This window comes from Oryctolagus cuniculus, chromosome 6, assembly GCF_964237555.1.
Source record: "Oryctolagus cuniculus chromosome 6, mOryCun1.1, whole genome shotgun sequence".
Taxonomy (NCBI): Eukaryota; Metazoa; Chordata; class Mammalia; order Lagomorpha; family Leporidae; genus Oryctolagus; species Oryctolagus cuniculus.
Window position 1 is genome coordinate 153,030,328 of NC_091437.1, and position 19,128 is coordinate 153,049,455.

General features: G+C 41.1%; 1 long non-coding RNA gene across 1 annotated transcript; it reads right to left on the minus strand.

Moving 5' to 3' along the window:
• Window positions 1-2,630: 2,630 nt before the first annotated feature.
• On the minus strand, window positions 2,631-8,184 carry LOC127490807 (uncharacterized). The gene is made up of 3 exons (XR_007919215.2): window positions 7,882-8,184; window positions 4,453-4,522; window positions 2,631-2,995 (listed from the first exon to the last, which is right to left on the minus strand). It is a non-coding gene; the product is annotated as an uncharacterized lncRNA (long non-coding RNA).
• Window positions 8,185-19,128: the final 10,944 nt, after the last annotated feature.

Here is a 19,128-nt window from a genome sequence, read left to right on the forward strand (position 1 = left end):
TACATGACTGTTGTACTAGGCAAAATAAGGGCTCAATAAATTAATTAGATCCACCAATAAAGAAATGGACAATTCACTGGACAATTCTTGAAAGACTTTTACCAGAGGCTGGATAATTCACTGGGAAGAGCTACAGACTCTAACTCAGAAACTTGAGTTCAGTTTTGGCTCTCCTGCATCTGTGGGGATGAACCATGTCACCTCTGCAACTGAAGCTGAGATTCTTCACCTACAAAAGGAAGTCAATACATTCTTTGATCCCCAAGGTAGCTTCTAGCTGTAAGACCAGGTGACCATTTGCCAGGGAATTTTTGGAAGACATGCCTGAACTGGGCAGGAGGTCGGAGTGATGACCTCAGAGGTGCCCTCCAGCTCCAAGATTTTATGAAACAGACACAGCAGGATGCATCTTATGTGGAAAGTGACTCTGAGACAGCTGACTTTTCAGAGTCCCCTGCAGGGAAGGGAAGTCCTCCGAGAGCAAACAAAGACACCAGTAGCTTTGGGTCAAGCCCTATTTCAGATTCGGGCCAAAGGCAACGAGAATGCCACAAAGAACATCAAAGGGCAAAATCTGGCCCTGAAACAAGAAGACGGATGGAGGGGAAGTCATGATCTGCAGTAAAACAAATAAATAACCTTTAAAATCACATCTGCAGACTGTCTAACGTTCTTAAATGCTTTCCAATAAGCTGTGCTGGTAGCTTGCCACAAAGCCTGTCCAAGAGGATTTACAGCAGATGGAGGCAGGGGATTGTGACCTAGCCCTGAGCTGCTGCTAGCCAGCTGGGTGACCTTGGGCACATCATTTCACCTCGCTGGCATGGACGTGTCTCATTTCACATGAGAGACTAAATTAAATGACTCTGACCTCCCCTCAAAATCCTAGCATCTCCCAGCCATGGATCACGGATACTCAGAAGCATGATTATTCATTTTGTGTGAAACAGGAAGTTATTTTACAGGATGTGCAAGGAACTCAAATATAAATTTAAATAATAGACCTAGAAGCAGGAAAGGGAAGGAAGGAAGTATAAAAAATTCAGGAAGGTTATGGAGGTTTCCTCCTTTTCCCCTTAAACAACTTCCTTCTTGTTGCTCCCTGTTGATACAACTGCTCAAAATCAGCCATGATCACGGACAGTCCTTTTAAATGACCCTGCTCTAGCTAAGGATGGATAGGCCAGGCTTTGAACTGACGCTGTCCTTTGGATTTTAGGCAGAGTTTCAGGTTTGGGCCTCCCAGACTGGAAATCCCAATCCCAAAACAATGCTCAGGACACTTAATCCTCTATTGTCGGCGGCACTGAGTGTGGGAATCCAGCAAGAGGGAGTGCTGAGCTGTCTCCCAGATTTCCCATTTTAGGGAAGGTCTTGAAACAGTTTATGATGTAACCATTTCCACTGCATTTATTACAAACCTTCTCCTCTCTAAGCCAAAATTGTTACAGCAAGATTTTTTAGATTTTTTTTAGAGACAGACCCAAACAAAAATCAAAAAGGGAAAAGCATTACATTTGCCAGATATTAAAAGATGTTATAAGTTTGAACTTCCAGATGTTATAATTTTGCCAATAACAATTCTCTGCACACTCCTCAGGTACAATATAAACACATAGCAAAGTCATTTTCAGTTCCCAGATACTGGGTTAAGTGAGTATTTACCAGGGAAGAATGGAAGAAAACCCAAAGGACAATGATATGTGCTCAAAGCCATTCCATATATTTGTGGAATACTTCCAAGCAGTGCTTTCCAAAGTGCACTACACCCACAGGTAGTAGCCTGCAATAAGCAAAAACAACTTTAAGTGGAATGTGCTTCCTTTGCGGACCATCACCTGCATGTCAAGAGTCCAGCCAAGGAATAAATCCTATGAAACATAAAATGATAGGGACACACATTCCAGCACCTCAACCTCCTACCCACTTCCAAACTGGGGCTGGGCTCACCTTGTTGCAGCATCCCCACGGCCCCATCTGAGTAGCCACTGCCAGTCCTCAAGCCCTACTCACTGACCCTCACCTTCCCTAGCATTCCTTCCTTTAACATACCCAGCATCCTCTTCATCAACCAGCAGTGCTTCCTCAAGTTCCCCAGTCTCTCAGCCCTGACCGATGCAGAACCTCTCTAAGCTAAACATTAGTCTCACCCCAGCTGTCCTCCCTCAGCCACCCTAACACTCAGTCAGAAGCGTCTGGCCCTTCCCACGCCCATCTGCCTTCTCAGGGCAGAGTTCTCATCTTCTCATGGTCAACCCGCTACCTGCCTCAAGTCCCCCTCTCTCTTAATCACCCTTTCCTATGTTTGGGTCCAACTCACTGAAAAGCTAGTCCTCAAGCCCTCACTGCCGCTCCTCCCAAACACATCCATTGAGCATCATTTTCTCTCTGGGGTATGCTTCTTCTATTTATTTTACCTTTGTCTTTTTTATCTTCTTTCAACAAATTTCCCTTTATAGACAAACTTATTTTATAAAAAGAAATGAGTTATATCTTAAGGAAAAGATATTGACTAACTACTAGTAGTGATATATGGATGAGGTCACACTTGTGATATTGTAAATGAACACCAGCTTAACAGAAACTATGTTAGAATTACAAAATATTTTTCTACATTAAAAAGTGCCATGGCTATGTTCTGTAATGGCAAAGAGGATGGAAATAATAAACCCACTGTTAAGCCAAGAAAGCTAAGATGTAGAGGTTGGGGACCAGTGCTGTAGCGTAGCAGGTAAAGCTACTGCCTACAGTGCAGGCATCCCATATGGGCGCCAGTTTGAGTCCTGGATGCTCCACTTCTGATCCAGCTCTCTGTTATGGCCTGGGAAAGCAGTAGAAGATGGCCCAAGTGTTTGGGCCCCTGCACCTGTGTGGAAGACCCGGAAGAAGCTTCTGGCTCCTGGCTTCAGATCAACACAGCTCCAGCCATTGCAGTCATTGGGAAGTGAACCATCAGATGGAAGACCTCTCTCTCTCTGCCTCTCTGTAACTTTACCTGTCAAATAAATGAATAAATCTTCAAAAAAAAAGATGCTGAGGTTGTAGGAATTACCTAAGTTCACGCAGAAGCAGCTGGCAAATTCACTACTAATATAAGAACTTGTTTTTCCTCTACTTTTCCATTCACAAGCACAGTCATCCTTCATTATCTGCAGAGGATTGATTCCAGGACACCCGGGGTTCCAAACTTTGTGGCTGCTCAAGTACCTTCCATAAAATACTGTATCTGCATTTAACCTACATACAACCTTCCCTGTACTTTAAATCCTTTAGATTTAAAACCTCTGCATTACTTACCTAATACAATGTAAATACTATCTAAATAATTGTTACTACTGTATTGTTTTAGGAATAATGACAAGGAAAAAAAAAGCCTGTACATGTTCAGTGAAGACATTTAAAACAAAACTAGTTTTGATCCATGGTTGGCTGATCTGTGGATATGGAGCCTGCCCTTAAATATGAATCCTTCTTAACTCAGTTCATGAATGCCAGACAGAGATCCAAGAAAGAGTACTTCCCAGGAGTAAGGAGAAATGAAATGAATATTTATCTCAGGTAGTTTTAACAAGTGTCAGATTAAGAAGCAGCATGATCTGTAACCAAGGAGAAGACAGCAAATCACTGAAATGCAAATTAGATTCCCTTATAGAAGGTGACAGAAATATGGTGCACAAATGCCGCTCGAGGAAAGTAATATAATTAAAACTCCTGCATTTTCATATATCAGATGTTTGAACTAAGTCGTCAAAAGATGTAAAATGCAGGTTTTCTGTGGAGTCAGTTTCAGGAACACGATGGTCACAGCAGACTAGGCCCTCAATAGATATTGAGATATCAACAGGAGTAGAGGCCATGCAGAGAGAGAAATGAGATGAACCCAGCACTGGCTGGGCTGTAAGAACTGAACCAGCAGTAGATTTGGACTCAGGGGAGAGGGATCTGAATTGCAATAACTGTAGATTGAGCATGTGTTAGACGTGAGCATCATGGAGGGTCCTCAGGACATCATGATGACGGGAACATGGGCTGAAGGCCAAACCTGCCTTGATTTATATCTCAACCCACTCACCTTCCTGCTGGGGGACAGTAACAATATACCCAACATCTCTGTGTCTCATTTCTTCACCATTAAGAGAGTGACAATTACACTCCCCAGCTCCTAGAGCTAGTGTAATGATTAACTGAGAGGATTCTTTTGAGAATATCAGCACAGAAAATGCCCATCTGCCCAAAGGCAGGTTAAATCTGTATTTTTACTTTGTTCCCTTATACAAACCAATAAAACAGCAATAATGGAATATAAAATTATATAAACTTGCAAGGACAAAGAAAACTAAAAAAGTAGTGATATCACATGAGAGATGTCTGCTAAATATTTAACTACAGAAAACAGAGGGATAGGAGAAGCCAATTAGGCAAAGTAGAGCCAGTTGAAACTCAGGCCCTTACCTGGAAAGTTAGAAGCCAGTTAGTGTCAGAAAATCCAGAAGTGCTCAAAGCTTATCGGCACCAGGAATATCTGAAAGGAGATTAAGTAGGAGGATTGGTTGGAAATGTGTGAAGATGAAACAGAAGCATAGATTCACTACCTAGTCCTGATAGTGAAGCAATTACTTCTCCATTGTCCTAGAAAAGCACAGGACATTTGCTATCCACAGAGATTGTTATAGAGAAAGCAAGGGCTTGGAGACATCATACTCAGTGAGGGTGGTTATGAGACATTACATGGAAATTAAGGAATTAGGTCAAAATACACATTTATAAAAGGGGTCTATATGGCCTTTCCCCGTGTTGTATGGTTTTCAGTTCCTCAGCTATAATACCGGACAACTATTTTCCATGGACACTATCCTTCCTAAGAGAAAAAAAAACTTTCAGATAAAACTTTCAGATACCATCAGATAAATGGTACTTCCTCTTCTGAACATTCTATGTCAAGGGCCACCAGCCAACAAGAGCCAACCGCACTCTCATTCAGTCTTCCAGGCCCCATTTTAACTGTTAGTGAAGTGTCAATAGTCCTAAGACAACTGGGGTACACTTTGGATGTAAAAAAAAAAAAATAGAGGCCAAAATAAGCATTTAGAGAAGGAAAAAAACTCTGGATTTTTTTTCATGAAAACAAACGTTAAAATGTGAGCAAGGGAATGATTACAATATTAAATTGAACAACTCTTAAGGAATTTCAAAAATTAAAGTTGAAAAGATGGAAAATACTGGAGAAAGGTAGGAAAACTAGATCATTAATCCTGAAGTCTCTTAACTGACAAACACTAGTTCTAAAAAAAAGAGAAAGAGAGAGAGCGAGAGAGAGAGAGAGGCTAGCATCGTGGCTCACTTGGCTAATCCTCCGCCTGCGGCACCAGCACCATGGGTTCTAGTCCCGATTGGGGCGCTGGATTCTGTCCCGGTTGCTCCTCTTCCAGTCCAGCTCTCTGCTGTGGCCCGGGAAGGCAGTGGAGCATGGCCCAAGTGCTTGGGTCCCTGCACCTGCATGGGAGACCTGGAAGAAGCACCCGGCTCCTGGCTTCCGATCGGCGCAGCGCCGGCCGTAATGGCCATTAGGGAAGTAAACCAGCGGAAGGAAGACCTTTCTCTCTGTCTCTCTCTCACTGTCTATAACTCTACCTGTCAAATAAGAGAGAGAGAGAGAGAGAGAGAGAGAGAGGGAGAGAGAGAGGAAATTAGATGGAAGTAAGTTATCTCTGAAATCTGTTTCTTAAATATACACAAAACCAAGGTGAATTTCCATACTATAGAGATATGACATATATCCCATATAATGAAGGAAGGAAGACCTACTTCTTGGAGCACCATGGAGAAATTTTTAAGTCTAAGGATAAGAAGGTAATGAAAGCTGCAATAGAAGAATAAAAAAAAAAAATCGCTTACAGAGAATGAGGAATTATCAGCCGGCGCCGCGGGTCACTAGGCTAATCCTCCACCTTGCGGCGCCGGCACACCGGGTTCTAGTCCCCATTCGGGCGCCGGATTCTGTCCCGGTTGCCCCTCTTCCAGGCCAGCTCTCTGCTGTGGCCAGGGAGTGCAGTGGAGGATGGCCCAAGTACTTGGGCCCTGCATCCCATGGGAGACCAGGATAAGCACCTGGCTCCTGCCATTGGATCAGCGCGGTGCACCGGCCGTGGCGGCCATTTGGGGGGTGAACCAATGGCAAAGGAAGACCTTTCTCTCTGTTTCTCTCTCTCACTGTCCACTCTGCCTGTCAAAAAAAAAAAAAAAAAAAAGGCAGAGAATGAGGAATTAGAATGACATTACACTTAACAACACTAAACACTAGAAAACAAGGGAATGATATTTACAAACACTGGAGAAAAACTGGTTTCCAATATAAAATCTCATAACTCTCCAAACTCAGGTGAATAAGAAGATAACACATATATTTTTAGATAGTCTAGTTTCAAAACTATTGCCTTAGGGGCTGGTGCTGTGGCGCAGTGGGTTAAAGCCCTGGCCTGCAGCTACAGCATCCCATATGGACACCGGTTCGAGACCTGGCTGCTCCACTTCCAATCCAGCTCTTTGCTGTGGCCTGGGAAAGCAGTAGAAGATGGCCCAAGTCCTTGGGCCCCTGCACCCATGTAAGAGACCTGGAAGAATCTCCTGGCTCCTGGCTTCGGATCAGCTCAGCTCTGGCCATTGTGGCCATTTGGGGAGTGAACCACTGGATGGAAGACATTTCTCTCTGGCTCTACCTCTCACTGTAACTCTGTATTTCAAACAAATAAACTAAATCTTAAAACAAAACAAAAACTACTCCCTTACCCTGAAAGTCTTACATTCTTACTCAGAAAGCTATTGGAAACCATGCTCCACCAAAGTAACCCAGGAAAGAGACCTGAGAAATAAAGATCCAATCCAGAGGAGCAGAGAAGGTCATTCCAAAATGATGTCAAAGACAAGCTCCAAGGTCACTGTGACACAGCCAGCATGGAAGCAGCATGACAAAGATGAAGCGGGACAGAGGGCAGGAAGCAATCCCAAGAAAAAATAAATCAACTGGCAGGTTACATGAAGCATTTGACAACAGTAAGCAAAGTTTTGGCACCTGGAAGAGTTTGTGGATGAATTTGTGACAGTTAAGTGGAACAAATGAAAACAGTAGGTGACTTTTGTCTCCAAAAACACACATCACCTATAAAAATAATAGATATAATGTTATAATAACACACTGTGTGGCTCATCATGATATTGTGGGTGCAAATTTAAACACTGAATATTGATCTACTGGGAGCTGGGCGAGGAGGGGAAGGAAAGAGATTCTTGCTGTGATGTGAGAGACAACTAAATTCTCACCTTCCAAACTTCAAGTCAAACACTGACATCTAAAGTTGCAAAATCATAATGTAAACATATTACTAGGAAACTGGAAGAAATGGTCAATTTTAAAAATAATGGCTTTGGGGTTCTGTAAGACTTACAGTTAAATTTATATGAAAAAGACTCTGTGTTATTTCGTCTAAATTTCAAACAGTAAGAATATGAAAAATTCAGAGCTTGACATAGTGACTGGAAGAGAAAAAGGCTGACTAAACATAACTGTTTTCATTGTTGTTAATATTTTTCAGTAGATAAATTCCAGGACTAGTTGTGCATTGTAAAACAAATTAGTAGTCCAGGACCTGGCATATACCAAATTCTAGTAAGTAATTTACAGACATCTCTTTCATTTTATGTTATACCAAATTCTCCTTCCATACTACAACATAGAGAGACCTAGCACAAAACAGGTGCTTAAAATATTGTCAATATTCATGAATGGATGGTAATATCCAATTGCTAATGTGAGATTAACTCAACCTATAATCCAGAAAAGGTTGAATATACTAAAGAGAGTATGAGCATTAATTCTGAACAAACCTTAATTGAGAGCTTGTCGATCAAGCACAGGTGCCTATCGCAATTTAAGTTCTCAAACTGCAAACTCATTTTCAGCATATCTTCAACTCCCAGAATCTTGAATTTCTGAAAAATATTTTATGGAGACCTGGAATACAACAACGATAATAGTGATCTGGAAAAATAAAGAAAACTGGTCAAAACTCTTTAAGAAAAAAAAAACAAAGCACAATTTCATCTATCAGGGACATGATGCACAGGACTTGCCGATGTCCCAGACATGTCCCAGAAGCAAGAGGGAATAGGACACTAGGATGCTCTCAGTCCAATATGTGCAGTTGTCTGTGTTACAGCTGACAAATAAGATTTCTCAGGGCTCCAATTGTCTATAGAGGTGAAGAGACCATGTGGGAGGTTTGGAAAAACCCAGCTTTCTGAAACATTCATCTTGTAGAAATGATTACTTAATGCATGTGTCAGATATTTTCTCTCATATCTTTCTCTACACTTTTCCATCTTAACAACCTGGTCAGCTCTTTGCCATTTGGCTTTGGGTAGCAAGAGCTAATAGCAAGGAGTCAGAAGACTGAGAAAGAGGGCACAGACTACTGACTCCTTGCTCCCATCCCCCCTTACGCATTTCTCCCTGTGTGTTCCATTTCTCTCTTGAAGCTGCCTTCTCCATTCAGATGCTCTTTCTGGGTTTAGGTAATTCTCTTTCCCTTGGGGTTGTTGATAACTCACTGCTTCTGTTAACCCTTGAGATACGATACCTTCACCTGTTTATACCTTCAAATCTTCACATACAGTCACTTTAAAACTCTCTTCCGCTACCCAGGGTGAGCCTGGGATCTGTCTCCTGCATGAGCCACATACGGTTGATATGAGAATGATTAACATATTTAACAAAATCTGTCAGGACTAATCAGATTGGGAGACAGTCAGTGAATGTCATTTTCATGGTCCCCATTTCTCAGGGACACTTACATTAATTAGAAGTTGTATTACTTAGGCCTCTCTAAGGAGACAAATTAGTTAATATATGTACAAAGAAATATGAAAGGAGGTTACCAGGGGAGCTGGTCCACGTGATTAAGTCAGGTTAGAAGTCCTACAACTGGTCTTCTGCAGGCTGGAAGTCCTGGGAAAATGGTAGCAAGACTCAATCCAAATTCACAGACCTCAGAAACACAGAAGCCAATATTACGACTCTGAGTTCAAAGCTGAAACTCTGGGAACTTGGTGTGGGGACTACTGGTGCAAGTGTTGGAGTCCAACGGCCAGCAAGCATTGGTTTCTGATGTCCAATGTAAGAGATAAGCCTGTCGGCTCTCAGAGGTACTTGAGTACTTATTCCCCCAGCCAACCTGCCCAAGTGGAGGGCTGGTCTTCCCTGTCTGCTCAACTCAGACTCACATGATAATTTCCTCTGGGAACACCTGTACAGATATACCCAAAATAATGCTTTCCTAGGATTCTGGCTATTCCTTAGAATACCTAGTTGACAGATACCCAAAATTACTCTGTACAGTCACAACAGGGGCCATCATTTTAATTCTATATTCCTTTCTGTGTTATTTAATTCATTCACTTCTTCTATGAGTAGTTCTTAATTACTTTTCATATAGTTATACTATGCACAATTCTAAAGATGAAGGTAATTATGGAGTGACTATCTTCTCAGCTACGGAAACAGGTAGATAATCAACACATATTCAGATAAATAAATTAAATAATTTTTTTCAATTTTTATTTATTTATTTTATCTGAAAGCAGAGAGACAGAGACATAGACAGAGATCTTGAACCTACCTGCTCACTTCCAAATGCCGTAACAGCCAGGACTGAAGCCTGGAAATCATATCTCAGTTTGGATTTCCAACATGGAAGTCAGGGGCACAAGCACTTGATTCATTACCTGTCCTCCCAGGGTGCACATTAATAGAAAGCTTGATCAGAAATAGGATAGGCAGGGTTCAAACTAGGCACTCTGATAAGGGATGTGAGCATCATAATTGGTGATTTAGCTACTGTGCCAAACACCTGCCCTTAGATACTTTTAAGCACTGGTGCATACAATGAAGAGAGTAGTATAGGCTAACATGACAGAGTGAGTTGAGGAGAAATGCTACTCAACACAGAGGAGAAACCAGTTAAGCAGAGATGAGAGGAGCTATCCTAAACAGACAACATCATGAGCAAATGCCCAGGGACATGAATGAGTTTGGAAGGTTCAGTGGACAGAAGCTTTAGTGTTTCTGGCCCTGGTAAATGAGCAGGGGTTAAAGAGTGCAAGGAGGAGGGAAGAAGGGGGAGGGGAAGAAGGGTGAGGTCACAGAAGTAGTCAGGAGCCAAGTCTTACAAGGTCACACACAACAGCACAGTAAGTCTGGACTTCCTGAGAGAGGTGAGAGAGCACCAGTGGGTTTGAAACAGGGGTAGCTTACACTTTAAGAAGATTATTCTGACTGTGTTGTAAGCCAGACAGTTAAGAGTGAATGCAGGGAGTCCATATATGAAGCTACCTTAGGAGACCAGGCAAGAGTAGATGTTGTCTCAGACTTTAGACGTGAGATAGGGAAAAAAAGTGATTGGAGTTGAATACTTAAGGGGCAGTGTTGGTTAGACATATTAATAGATTTAAATGTGTGATATAAGGAAAAGAAAGATCAAGGAGATTTGGGGATTTGCAACCTGGGAATTTGGGTGGGTTATAGAACTCTAAAATTACACAGGGGAGCCTGTGGAGAGGAAGATGCCATTGGGAGACTGAAAAGATTGGGAATTGGTTGTGCCGTTGGGCCATATTAAGTATGAGCTGTCCATTGGATTTCCAAGTGTTTAATAAAGTGTTTAGTTTGTAGTTATCCATTTGTATATAGCCTAGAATATGAACTTTGCCTAAGGACATATATCATAATGTCACTAATGCATAGAGATGATATCTCAAACTATGAACTAAATGAGGTTATAAGGTAAAGAGGAGGAAAAAAAGGGATTAGGACAAAACCTTCGGGTACTTTGACATACAGGGATCTATCAGATTTGAGTAACAGCAGTTCCAAGAGAGGGCACTGAGAAGGAGTTGCCAGTAAACTATGAGAAAAATCAGAGAAACATCCCATCAGAGAAATGAGACTATAGCTAGAAAGTGAAATTATCAGGGAGGATTCCAGCAGAGATTGAATGGCACAAATTAGGATAAGTGTGAAAGACTTTATTTATAAATAACCTCATTTGAAGACATTTGCAAAGCCTGGGCCACCTCAAGGGCCAGTTGCTCATTCACCAGATGTAACCAAAGCTTGAATGCTTGGAATCCAATGCTGCAGGGTCCAAGGTAAAACAGGCCCACAGGGTCCTGAGTGAATTTAGAGGAACCGAAGGTAGATATCTGGCCTGGTGATGTAGGTGCAAGTCAAAGTTTTGATTTTTCTTATGGGACAAATGATACTAGTTTATGCTGTGTGCCAGTGAAATTGATCCCATAGAGACAGAAAGATTGACAGCATTGATGAAGAGGGGGATAAAGTTTAAGAACAAGATATTTTAAGTGTTAAAGGGCTGGAACCCAAACATCAAGAGAAACGGATTGTCCTAGAAAGTAGACCGTCTGTTACAGGTGGGAAGGTATACATGAAGGTGGAGGTGTGGGATCTGTTGGGGAAATTGAAGGGAACACCATCTGGTTTCATCTAATTTTTCAGCAAAGTATGAAACAAAAACATCAGCTAATAGTAAGGAGTTCTGTAGACTTAAGGAGAAAAAAAGATGTGTAATGGCCATTTCAGAGAACGGGAAAGTGATTTATCATAGAAATGGAAGAATATCTAACACTTGAGTGTACACTGAACTTGGTAACCATCCCCTGAAGATGAGTTCTGTGAGCAACATTGAGATTTTTCAACTTCTCGGGAGCAAGTTCTAACTAAGAGATTTTTGGTTTTATCCAGTGATTTCTGAGGCAAAATGGCAAAAGGAGAGAAAGTTAAGGGGTTTTTCAAGGTGGTGATATTAAAGCCAGAACCTAAAATATAAGCAGGATGATGGGAGAAATGAGCTAGAGAGAGATAACGCAGATGATGACAAGGTTGCAGATGGGTAAGTGGATTCAAGATCAGTGATGTCATTCTCTGGAAGCAAATGCTGCAGTGAACAGGCTAACAACAGAGGAGATAACAGAATGGAAGTGGGATGCATGAAATCAGGATTTTGGAGATGATGCAACTGCTGGAGATAACCAAGACAAGAGCATGACTGTGTGAGTAGGTAGGCTGAGGGAGGAAGAAATGGATAGTGCTAAGGAGGCTCAGGGTCATAGAGGTCCCAACTTCACGGATGCTGAATTTGCCAAGAATGATATAAGGCAGAGAAGAGGAGGGGGAGAAGTAAGCCAGATGTCCCCATTGTCATCAATTAATAACAATCAAAACATAGCAGACAAACATATAGCACTGTCTTCCCTTCTCACCTAATTCAACCACACTGGGTTAGGTTATAGTCCCCAAACCCACTAAGCTCCTTCTCACCTCAGCACTCATATAATATCCACCTGCCTGGATAACCAAATCCAACTCCAATCTTCCTCACATGCCTGGGTCTTTCCTATCATGCATATTTCGGCACAAATGCTGTCTTTTCAAAGATGTCTTGCCCGACCTCCTACATATAGCACCACGCTTCACTCTCTACCTCATCATCCTGTTTGATTTCCTTCTTAGCACTCATGAGTAATTGATTGATTGTATTTGTTTGTTGGTGTGCACATTTCTTGTTTCCTATATATTTTCTGTCTGCACTTGAATGCCCCTGATGGCAGAAATATAATCTATAGCTCATCTTCATGCCCTGGCCCTTAAATCAGAAACAGAAAAACATAGCAAATACTAGCTGAAAGAAAAAATTCAATGCGTACAGAAAATAAATTTTGTCCAAATGTACTCTAAGTTTTCAAGCACAACAAATACAATGTATCAGAAAATCTTCCATAATCCACGAATAACTCTCTGTACCCCAGTAAGATCAAGATCTGGCTTGACATTCCCCAACTAACCCATCATGCTGTATCTGCAACTAGCTGTGTGGTTTCAGTGGCCAAAGCTGAATGGCTCACAAGGGGAGTAAGCAAATATTTGGCAGGCTCATTTGCCAAGAGCCATTGCCCCTGATTAGAAAGCAATTAATTATGGGAATTAAGGAAAGGCAATGGCCTCCATGCCCCTGGACCACCTTTTTCTGAATGACTCACACAGCCTGCAGCGAGTCAGAATGCCAAAAGCAAAAATAAATCAAGTGCTCTGAAGTCACACTGGGGCTTTGACAGTAGCATTGATGAGATGGCAGGGCACAGATATGGTGACATGAGTGTAGGTTTTAAGGAGATGCCTTTGAACTTCAAAGTAAACAAGAAGAAAAAAATTCTTTTAATTAAAAGAAAAATAATAATTTTTTGAAAAGCTTAGTATGGCTTAAAGAAAGATAAGATTTATTGCACTGGGAAAACCAATGAGAGAACCTATGCAAAGTACTGTCAGGGGATGAAGCAACTGAGATAAGCTCATTCCAGCTCCGGATAGAGGGCAGTGGTTGGAAAGCAAAGTAGGCTTTGTCTTTGCCACTTGGTCCATTTCATTTTTATTTTGTCAACTTGACCTTTAAGTCTTACTCAAGTGATTTTTGACCTAATTGTGGCATGGGGCACTGAAGCTCTACAAAGCAGAATTTAGTTGATTCCATAGCTCAACCTCAATACAATTCCTTCACTTATTCCCCATTTTTAAAGATGTTTTCCCACCTCAGTTAAACAAAACTTGTCTTTTCCATTCTTGGCTACAACTATAGCTTGTATTTTTGTGGCATCTTCCAAAATTAAGAAATGAGTTAAGCAACCATCCAGTGAGCTCCCCACTCTTTGTCCCTTTTAAGAATGAACAGAATAAGCCCTAGGATGGGGAAGAACCTGGCTCAAAGCCATAGCTGTCTGGTACTGGTATCTAACTCTATTCACTACCTGTGTTACAATGACTGTGACTTACATATTTGCAGCAAACAAGACTGTATCTTGTAACTGAATCTCAGTTTCCTCACTTATAATATGAGGAGAATTCCAGAAATCCCATAAAACTTATCATACACAAGCACTGTATCTGGGGATTCAGAACAGATACAATGATAAATAGACACGGAATTTGTTCTTTCAATAAACTGATAACTATGATTAACTTATTAAAAAGAAATTGAACTCAGATATTTTGATATTTCTCCAACTCCCTGCTCAGGCCACAAAGGCTTGGCATCATAAAGAGTATGGGGAGGGGGCGTTTCTTCGAAACATGTATGGAAAATCCACTTTATGACAACACAATGCATGGATTTCAAAATTGCTTGTATCAAAAAAACTTATATTTTTAATTCCATGTTAATATGAATATTTTGAAGTACTCTCACAGACAATGTGGCAAAGAATGGATTTGGCTGCGTTTAAATAAAACCTAATTTACAAACATGGGTTATGGGATGGATTTGGCACACTGACTGCTAACCGCTGACCTAGAACAACATAAAAACTCAGTAAACATCATTATTAGTCATTCATTAAATCAGCAAATATCTCCTGAGCACCTTCTTAACTTCACTGAGCTTACAGTTTACTTCAGAATCAGTAGCTACAAAGCATGAAGCAATATGAAGGAAATATGTGTGTTTTGAGATAAATAACAAGTAAACCGGTCTTCTACCATCAAAATTCACATTCTAATATCACTTTTAAGCTACTTGGAGGCGAGAAACAACTCTATACCTAGCAAACCTTAACGAAAGGTACGGTTCTGGGCACACATTCATTAGTTACCTGAAAATGTGCTGTCTTTAATATCATAATAGGGGATTTGGATTACCGTAGAGACTTGTATATCCCTGCCTTTTCCCATCTATACACCTTCCTTTCTCTTTGCATATGTAGTAAGAATTGGCAAGCTATTCAGCATGACTAATTTGTATTTTTCCCTAAGGCCTTGGGCAATACTAAAACAACTTATTCAAATTCCAAATCTCAAATGACCTTGAGAAAAATCTGTAGACAAAGCAGAAAACTATCCCAACAACTTGCCTTATCCTATAGTCTCTCAAAAAAGCAGAGTCTGAGAAGAGAGTTTGTAAGGACTTTATTTTGGAGAACTGACTGAGGTAGCAAGGGGTGGTTTTGAAGAATAAAATAGGGAATGGACAGGTGCATTACCAAACTAAAACCTTTGTAGACAACAGGGGTTCAATCTCACTTAGGGATCTTCTGAGAAGCCTAGTGGAATACACCATGGAAGTGCTACTTAAGGGATAATGAGGGAAATAGTTAATGATTGCCTCTCATTCTCCACTAGCCAAAGATTATCCCAGGAACTAGTGTCACTTTCGTATTATCAGAGTTGCAAATGCATCAGGATGTCTAAGCAGGTACCTTTAGGCCCACACTGGCCATGTCATAGAAGCCCCAGGGCAAAACGTAAGAGTGATAGAGTGAAGCTCTATCTTCTAGCCGAGGCTAGAAGCATTGGTCTTACATTCATGGTTAACTGATTACTGCAGCACTGGCTAGAGTAGAAAACATAGGCCAAGAAGGCATAAGGTGGAACACAAGAGACATCTAGTCCAACTGTGAATGTTTGTTCTGCCAACCCAGCATTCAGGGACAAAGCAAGTACTGTGGCTTTGTACTGAGTGAACGTTCAGCCATCTGCCTACCAAGTCTCACCTCCGGCCTAACTCCTCTGATGAAGACAATGATAATAATTCACTCTGGGCACTACTTGTATGGCACTTTGGTGAACATTTTATTCTAACAGAAATCCTGTGATATACTAACAACTGAATTATTATTCTCCCTTTTTTGTAGGTGAAGAAACCAAGTTCAGACAAGTGAAGAGGATTACAAGTTAAGAGGATGCCTAAGACATCATTACCCAGTAGAAACATCCACAATGATATAAATATTCTATACACTGTCCCACACAGTAGCCATTATCCTCACGTAGTTGTTCAGTACTTGATCTGTGCTCTATGTGACCAAAGAACTGAATTTTTATTATTATTCAATTTTAATTCATCATAACTTACATTTTAATAGTCACATGTAGTTAGTAGACAACACATCAATAGAAATTTTACCGTCTTTTTCATATTATATTAAAATGTTTCTTGTTAAAATATTCATTTATTTTTATTTATTTGAGAGACAGACATGCTGACAGGTAGAATTCCACACACCAGTTCACTCCCCCAAGTGCCCAAAACAGCTGGAGCTGGGCAAAACTAAAACTGGGAGCCAAGAAACCAATCCAATTCTCCCATGTAAGTGAGCCATCACTTGCTACCACCAAGGGTGTGCACAAGCAGGAAGCTAGAATCAGGAGTGGAGCCAGGACTTGAAACAATGTACTCAGATATGGTATATGGGTGTCCCAGTGGCATCCTAAGCCAAATGTTTACCCTAAAATATTTTTCCCTATTAAAGGGATGTGAAGGAAATGCGTGTTGATCATTTTCACAATGTTTTCTTATTTACATATTAGTTATAAATTAAAGTACTTTGCATGTATTCTTGCTATTACCTGGTTGCCTTCCAGTCTTAACAGTAACATAACAAGAAGGGATTTATCCAGAAATATCACTCAATAACTACTGCAAGCTGAAACAGCAATAATCTTCATGGGAACAGAACAAACACAAAGGATGGCTTCCACTCCTCCCTCCACCCCCCTGCATTCTTGTTTCCAGTTTGCACCTGGACAGAAGACCATTTCGTATTTCCCAACATAGACCAAAAATGTCCTGTGCATCTAAAATTATAGTATGTACCTGTGGAATAGGCACTAAGACACAATTTGCATAAAGTGAAACCGGTGTAACTTGGGGCATCTGTGAACAACAAATGGGAGATTTGTGAGACGCTACTTCAAGCCTTCTAAATTTTAAGCCTAGGACATGTTATTTCATATCTTACCAATTCTTAGCTCAAGTGCAATAAGCATGTCAAGTCCAAATACATTCGATAAATGATTCACAAGCTACTAACTTACAGTACAATTGTTATTTAAATATTTATGTATTGTTTGGAGGGAAAGAGGTGTTTTAAATCTAAAAGCAGCAGTACATCATCCATTCTGAACTCGTTAGAGAATGAGGTACCTTACGTTCACGTATTTTTTAAAAAACTGAAGCTTATTCTAACTTTTAAGTTTCAGATGCCTAATATCCTATGCACTTTTGCTGGAAATATTTCTGAAGGAACTCTCCTACTTTCTTAAATAGAATACTTGAAGTATTTTCATCTATTCATTCATTCATTGTTTCAACAAACAATTGCCACAAACCCTGCACTGTGAAAGGGTCGCAGTCCATCCTGTAATGCTACCGTAAAATAACACATTCTAAAACGGCCCTATCACAAAGAAATCAGAGTCACTTATCATGATTTTAAACTTTATTTTTTATTTATTTATTTATTTTTTTTTTTGACAGGCAGAGTGGACAGTGAGAGAGAGAGAGACAGAGAGAAAGGTCTTCCTTTGCCGTTGGTTCACCCTCCAATGGCCGCCGCGGCCGGAGCGCTGCGGCCGACGCACCGCGCTGATCCGATGGCAGGAGCCAGGAGCCAGGTGCTTTTTCTGGTCTCCCATGGGGTGCAGGGCCCAAGCACCTGGGCCATCCTCCACTGCACTCCCTGGCCACAGCAGAGAGCTGGCCTGGAAGAGGGGCAACCGGGACAGAATCCGGTGCCCCGAACGGGGACTAGAACCCCGTGTGCCGGCGCCGCTAGGCGGAGGATTAGCCTAGTGAGCCGCGGCGCCGGCCCATGATTTTAAACTTTCTAGAAGCCATGTTTTAAAAAGATTAAGGGAAATGGGTGTAATTAATTTTAATAACATTTTAATTCAGTGTATATTAAATCTTATCATTTCAACATGTGTTAAACATTGAAAAAATTGCTCATGAGATGTTTTCCAACCTTCTCCATATTTAGTCTTCAAGTTCCACAGTTGTTTTCTCTATTCAGAACATCTCCATTCGGATCACCAAATTTAAAGGCTTAATAGCCACACGTGGCTGGTAGTTCTTGAACTGTACATCACAATTCCAGAGTGTAAAATGTATGAATGATTAATTGCTCCTTCACTAAACGGAGCAGACACTTAAATAATTTAGCTGAAATGTCTGCTTTCTCAGATTCCTCACTCTCAGGTAGCCTGTTTCTCCCTGTTGTCGCTGCTTATCTGTCAATCTCTAGAAAATGCCAGTGCCTCCCATTTGTCATTTACTTTCTTTGTTAACTGTTTATTTAAGAGACAGAGGGAGACAGATGAACAGACCTGCCCACTATTCACTCCCCAAATGCCCTCCATAGCTGAGAGGGGGCCAGGCAGAAGCTCAGATTGTAATCCGGGTCTTCCACATGGGTGGCAAAGACCTAATTACTTGAGCCATCCCTGCTGCCTTCCAGGGTCTGCAATGGCAGGATGCTAGACAGAAGTAAGAGAAAGGTATCAAATGCAGGTGCTCCAATCAGGATGTAGGTGTCTTAACCAGTGCTTTACCCATCAGGCTAAACACCTGACCCATAATTTATTCTTACAATCAGATGCCAACTAGGAATATTTATAATAAAATTGCTCTGTGTTATCCAAAACAAAGTAAACAGGCGCTGGGTGATTATAGGTCCACATTTGTAAATAAAGCATAAACGTGTGAATGTATGAAATTTCTAGCACAAATTTGACCCCCAAGCAGTGTCTTACATCTCACTTTCTGCCTTCTTAGGCAGTGATTCTCCAAGTGTGGCCTCTGACCAGCACTGGCAGCCTCACGGGGGAGTTGTCAGAAGGACAAAGTCTTGGACCCCACCCCCAGATGCGCTGAATCAGAAGCACAGGGAGTGAAGCGTAACATTCTGTTTTAATAAGTCCTCTGGGTGGTTTTACTGCCCTCTAAAACCTGAAAACTATTGTACTGGGAAATTCATGGTATTCATGGACAGGACACACAGAATAATGTGGCAGATACAATTATAAATGCATCATACATTTTTTTTTTCCTTCTTTGAGTAGAATCACAAAACAAAACGTGTCAGCAGTCCAGTGTTTGGAAACACAAATCTCTAACAGTACTAAAAATAGCATGTTTGCCTGTGAATGAGGTCTTATGTTTTATGCATCCCAACTATCAATAATAAACAGCAAATTCCAGTCAATCATGCTGGAGGAAAGACTGTCTTAGCTTC